Below are 6,805 nucleotides of genomic sequence, written 5' to 3'. Positions count from 1 at the left end.
CTTGGGGAAGTTTGTAGCCACCTGCCAGGGGCCAGAGGCCCTAGTGCTATTTGCTCTGAGGGTGAGGGGATATGTGCCAGGAGCTGGTGCTGCAGCTTTACTCCAGGATTTTTCCAGCAGTCAAGACTCCTTTCCTTTGCCCCTTTCTCTTTGAGTGGTGTTTAGCCCTCCCCTGGTATCTAAGCCCTGGAACAGTTTTCCAGACAGTTTTTCCTGCCCTCTAGCCATTTTTCTTGGAGAGAAGTAAGCCCTCTCCCTCTCTAATCCTTCATCTTCCCAGAAGTCTGATTTTATTTTAAATATCTAAACTCTTCACTTTACTTTAAAAATAACAGTTTCATCATCTCTTAAGCTTGGTAATTGTTTCCTGTGATCACATAGACAATTAAGTGGTGAATGTCAGACATTCAACTACTGTTAGATTTCTTAACATAGCTAATTTGTGGCTCATATTTATAACACTGTTTTCTCTCTTCACAGTGTTTTATTAGGTATGGCATGTTTCTTCCAATTAGAACCAAGAACCAAATATCCCAACCAAATGTTGGACTTGGATTAAAGTAGAGAGGTTATGTTCTCCTGATTGACAGTCATAGGGGTCTATCTTTGCTCCTCAGCTTCTGTGGGGCTGGAGGATCGTGCTCGTGTCAAGGGCACAAACAATCTCCGCATTTAGCGTCAGTCTCAACTGCCTTTGAGAGACTCTACTCTCCTTATTGATGGTCTTGGTCTTCTCATTGCCCCTGGGTCCTTCTTAAGTGAATTTTACATAAATCATTCTATTAGTCAGGATTTGGTTAGAGAGAACAGAATCTTCTCTAGCTGTACTACAGGTTATTACATGGGCCCAAGAATTGTTGGAAGGGCTGAAGAGAAGAACAATAACCTGAGGAGAAATAGTTTCTGAAGTCTAACCACCCAAATGAACTCATAAATTTGCTGCTGCCATTGTTGCTTCTGCTAAATCATTGCCACCTCTGGGGCCATGACACTTATGATTGGATCTGCACCAGCAAAAATGATGTCACAAGAGTAGCTTCTTTCACTGTTAGTTTTGTTCTGATTTTAAGTCTCAGGTGGATGTAATTGTTGGAAAAAATCATACCTGAAACAGGGAAAGGAACCCAAGTAAGGTCTTTTTTTTTTTCAGCCTCCATTGTATAAAAAGTCATAATAAAAAGAGATTGGAATCGACATTGAGCATGCCAACCCACAATATTTGCCACAACAACACAGTCTATATTTAAGCCACACCAATCCAAAAATAATTTTCAAATTGATAAAAAGCCATCCAGATTTTTTGACATGTTGCATAGCATCTTCCTTTTAAATCAAAGTAGTAGTATAATGAATGAAAATAACTGAAATCTTATTTTGTTGAGGTTTATGAAAGTTGATGAAAATAATTATTGAACATAGGATAAAATACCACTCAAGCAGGTATCATTGCCTTAAGACAAAATCATCTACATTAGAGGATTTTATTCTTGGAGACATCAAGTAAAAGTGAACTTCAAAGACTAAGTGTTGAGTTGTGTGGCATGAGGTAACTTGTTGGTATGTTCTTTTCTCTGCATTTTTGTGGAACTTTGGTAAGACAACACATATCAGAACAGTTTTTAGTTTGGGACTCAGTGAGTAGGCAATGATCCACTCACTGTGTTTTGGTTTCAGTTGTATTTTACATCCCTTATTAGGTTATTGGAATGTTCCAATTTTCTTACTTTTCCTCTAAAAAAAACCCTTTGGTCTTATGCAAGATGGCAGTTAACTTGAAAGAATTTTTTTTAGGCTAACAATTATATTGGATTTTAATGCAAAGGATATAGAAAATTATACTAAGGAATGAAGTCTGTTAATTGATCTAAATCAGAAAATGACTTTTTTGCCTCCCTCTCCTCCATGTGAAGGTATTTTCCTAATAATTAAATATTTGCTTTCTGTTTTAGTTTCCTAGGTTGCTCAAAGCAGATATCTTGAAATGGGTTGGCTTAAATAGTGGGTATTTATTAGCTTACAGTTTGAGGCCAGGAAAATGTCCAAATCAAGACATCATCAAGGCAATGTTCTCTTCCCAAAGACTGGCTGCTAGTGATTCTTGGCTCCTCTGCCACATGGCAAGACATGTGGTGTCTGCTGGTCTCTCCCTTCTCTTTCAGGTTTCATTGATTTCAGTTTCTTACTTCTGTCACTTTCTCTTGCTCTCTTTGCATTCATTCTGTTTATGAAGGACTCCAGTAATAGGATTAAAGTCCATCCTGAATGAGGTGGGTCACACCTTCACTGAAGTAGTCCCATCAAAATGGTCCTACTTACAATGGTTTTACACCTACAGGAATGGATTGGATTTAAGAACATGTTTTTTCCTGGGGTACATACAGCTTCAAACCACCACACTTTCTAAACTGGACTTTACAAGTCATTCTAAATGATAGTATTATTTCTCTTTATTTACTCTAAGAACTGGTCTTTATTCTCCTTTAATTCTTTTAGCCACTGTATCAGTCATGGTTCTCCAGAAAAACTGAACCAATAGGATATACATGTGTGTGTGTATAAATTTATTATAAGGAATTGTCTAACACAGTCACGGGGGCTGACAAATTGGAATTCCATAGGGAAGGCGGAGAGTGGTAATTTGGTAAGTGTGATGGTGGGATCTTGAGTCTGAATTCCTTAAACTGGAAATTCAGAAAGGAGTAGAGGGTATAGGGTTGAGGTAGAATTCCTTCTGATTCCTGGAACCCACAGTTCTCCCTTTTGAGACCTCCAGCTGATTGGATGAGGCTCACTCACATTGCCAAGGGCCATTATATTACTTAAAGTCAACTGATTGCAGGTGGTAATCCCACATACAAAATGCCTCCACATGACTAGGCCAGTGTTTGACCAAACAATAGACACCATAGCCTAGAAATGTTTACATACATAATTAACCACACCAGCCTCTGACTTTTAAAACAAATTTCATCTCTAATTGTCTGACTGGAGAGGCATTAGGTTAGCCATTATCATAATAAATATTTTCACTTTTGTTTTCAAAATTGTAGATAATGTAATTCAACATGTATTGCATGTCATGTAATGTAATGTAACATTTCTTTTAAATGTCCTGTATACTGAGAAATACATGTTGCTGTAAATCTCTTGGATCTAAAACATAAAGGCAGTAATGTAAGTGCAAATATCATCACTATATCTTTTTAACATACTACAGGACAATTCCCACACTTAGAGTTTTATTTTGGCAAAAAATATTGCAGAATGTATAACATTTTCAGTTTTTGGAAAAGTCTGGGATTTTCTAAGCCTATCCCTCTTTTTTTTTTTTTTAAAGATTTATTTATTTGTCCCCCCAGCCTCATGCTGTTGTCTGCTCTCGGTGTCTATTCACTGTGCATTCTTCTGTGTCTGCTTATCTTCTCTTTAGGTGGCACCAGGAATCCATCCTGGGACCTTCTGGAGTGGGAGAGAGGTGCTCAATCTCTTGCACCACTTCAGCTCACTGGTCTGCTGCGTCTCTTATTGTCTCTTTTTGTTGTGCCATCTTGCGGTGCCAGCTCTCCACTTGGACCAGTTTGCTGCATGGGCCAGCCCTCCTGTGAGGGCCAGCACTCTTGCGTGGGCTAGCATTCTGGGCGGGTCTCGCCACATGGACCAGCTTGCTGTGTGGACCAGCTCTCCATGTGGGCCAGCTCACTTTGGGTGAGCTTGCCTTTACCAGGAAGCCCTGGGAATTGAACCCTGGACCTTCCATATGATAGATGGGAGTCCAATTGCTTGAACCACACCTACTTCCCCTAAACCTATTCCCCTTGCAACATGGTAAAGTCTTTTATATCTTATAATCTCAGATTACTGTTGCTTCTGCTAAGTTTTCAGATGAATTGTTGTGCAGCAATAAAAAATAATACTGATTTGACTAGAACAAATTCAAAGACTATGTAAAAGATACTTATGCTGAAGATCATAGGAAACCTTTCAACTGTTAGATTTTTAGGTATCTTCTGTTGAATGGATGAAATGATTGAAGTTTCCTTTTACAATTATTTAAAATAATACTTTTTGGTTAAAAGTTAGCAAATACAGAAAAGTTCAAAATCACACAATTTTACCATCAATTACAATGATTATTTAAGAGGACCTTTTTCAGTCTTCTCCCTGTCTCTTTTTCCCTACAACATCAGGATTATATTCTGATACTATTATATAACCTGGCTTCTAACTTAATTACATATTGGAGCATTTTCCATTTCATTTTCTTCTACAACATCTTTTAAATGAATGCCCAGTTGTCCATTATGTATATTATAATGTATTTAACTAAGCCCCTATTATCAGGTACTTAATACTATACTTAAAGACATGAAATGTAGACTATTCCAGATCATTCAATTTATGTTTTGTTTCATGCTTTGCTTTATCTGAGAGACACAAAGGGTACATTTTCAGAGTTAAAGGAGAAAACAATGTTTAAAGCCTGCTCTTCTAGGCAGGTGGCACACTACTCTCCTTAAAGTCCCTCCAGAGCCATTTCTGTCCTGTGTTCAGTGAAAGGCCTTAGATAAATGAACAGAAAAGAGAGAGTGACTGACAAGTGGAAGTTTTTGTCTGTAGGAGCAGAAATCCAGTAAGGTCTAAATGTGATCAAAGATCAGAGATACAAAGGTAATCTTGAGGAAATGAAAGAGAAATTATTAAAAGTGGTTGAGCAGGGACATGAGACAGTTGGGTAGGGTGTGGCAAGAGATGACTACTTTCCATTTTAAACCTCTCCCATTTCATTACCTGGCAGTACACTTCTTACTTGGATAACCAAAAGCCTTTCAAATGTGTGCCTCTAGTTGATGACGTCAGTACATAAGGATATCCACTATTGGTTTATGGGATTACATACAATTTCCTTCTCAACATTTGATTCAGTGTTGCTGTGGCAGTGGCAATTTTGCAGTGGCAATTTAAAAATCAAGAAAGAACAAAAACAAACAAGACACACAGGTGTTTAAACATTTAAATTCTACCAGAATTTTTCAAAATACAACCTTTCTAAGTATTTCATTCTGTATTTCTTAGGTTTTTGGCAAGTTGTTTTTAATTTTAAGCTGGAAGTAAAGTTGCCAGCAACTTAAAAAATGCTAAATTCAGGCTTTCTTTGCTCATCTCCAAATACATTTCATTAAACATAGGAAGTGATTTAGGAAAATATGGGTTGTTATAGAAATGTTGCAGTGTTCTGCTCTAGAAGTGACATGATGTGCTAACACCTCCTTTCATCCTAAGATTCTATGATTTCGATTTCATTAGTAAGAGTGGTTGGAAAAATTACTGGGTGACATCTAGCCCCCTGGGTTAATTGTTTTCATCGCTCTCTGACCAGACCTCAATTATAATGATGTCTCCTCTGCTCTAATATCTGCTTCTGAGTGAGTTGACTCTGTGTTCACCTAATTGGCAATGCTGATACTTTCAAATGACATATTGGAGTTTGAGGGACCTTAAGGCACTTTTCCCAGATGCATAGTTCTAAACCTTCGTCCTGAGCCAGAAGTTCTGCTCTCACTCCAAAAAAGCTTTGAGGTGATGACTTTATTTAATTGGTGCTTTATGTGTATTGATGGTGAAATTTTTGGATTTCTTCCCCAGAAATGTACTATTGTGAAGGGAAAAATTTTGAATTGCTGTATATATCTATATAAGAATTTTTGTGGTTTTGAAGGGGTGTCTGACCTCTGATTGCACAAGAATTCCTATAATTCTACATGCAAACTAAAGCTGACCTTGCATTTCTAATCAGAACTGATATTGACATAAATCCTAGTGTTTGGGTGTTTCAAAAAAGAATTTTCCAAGCTGAAAAACAAAGCCTAAATATTTGAAGGTAGTAGAAAGACAAAACTCAGAAAAGGATTGGGATTTATTACTGTTTCTCCATAATTTCCTTAGGAAAATTAACTCAACCAGCTTTTTTTTTAATTAGAGAAATTGTAGATTTACAGAAAAATCATGCAGAAAGAACATAGTTCCCACATACCTCCTCTCCTTGTATACAGCTTTCCTATTAGTAACACTTTGCATTAGGTACCTTAGTTAAAAGTGATGAAAGAATATTATTATAATTGTATTCACTATAGTTCATAGTTTACATTAGGGTTCATTATTTGTGTTATGCAGTTAAATTTTTAGAACCTAGTAACATATGTACAACTTAAAATTTTTACCTTTTAACCACATTCAAATATATATTCAGTGATGCTAATTACATTCACAGTGTTGTGCCACCATCCCTTATCAAAACTTTTCCATCACCCCAACAGAAACTCTGTACCACTTAAGCATTTACTCCCTGTTCTCTATCCCACCCTGCCCCCTGGTAACCTGTGTTCTAGTTTCTGATTCTATGAATTTGCTAACTATTTCATCTCAATAAGATAATACAATAATTTGTCCTTTGTGTCTGACTTATTTAACTCAACATGATATCTTCAATGTTCATCTGTGTTGTTGAATGGATCAGAACTTCATTTTATGGCTGAATAGTATTCCCTTTTATGTATACACCATATTTTATTTATCCACTCATTTGCTGATGGACACTTGGGTTGCTTCCATCTTTTGGCAATTTTGAATAATGCTGTGATGAACATCAGTGTGCAAATATCTGTTCAAGACTCTGCTTTCAATTCTTTTTGTTATGTACTTAGAACTGGAATTGCCAGGTCATATGGTAATGCCATGTTTAAATTTCTGAGGAACTACCAAACTATCTTCCACAGTGGCTGCACCATTTTACGTTCCCACCAACCAT

Source organism: Dasypus novemcinctus, chromosome 9 (genome assembly GCF_030445035.2).
Source record: "Dasypus novemcinctus isolate mDasNov1 chromosome 9, mDasNov1.1.hap2, whole genome shotgun sequence".
Taxonomy (NCBI): Eukaryota; Metazoa; Chordata; class Mammalia; order Cingulata; family Dasypodidae; genus Dasypus; species Dasypus novemcinctus.
Note: the sequence above shows the minus strand (reverse complement) of the source record.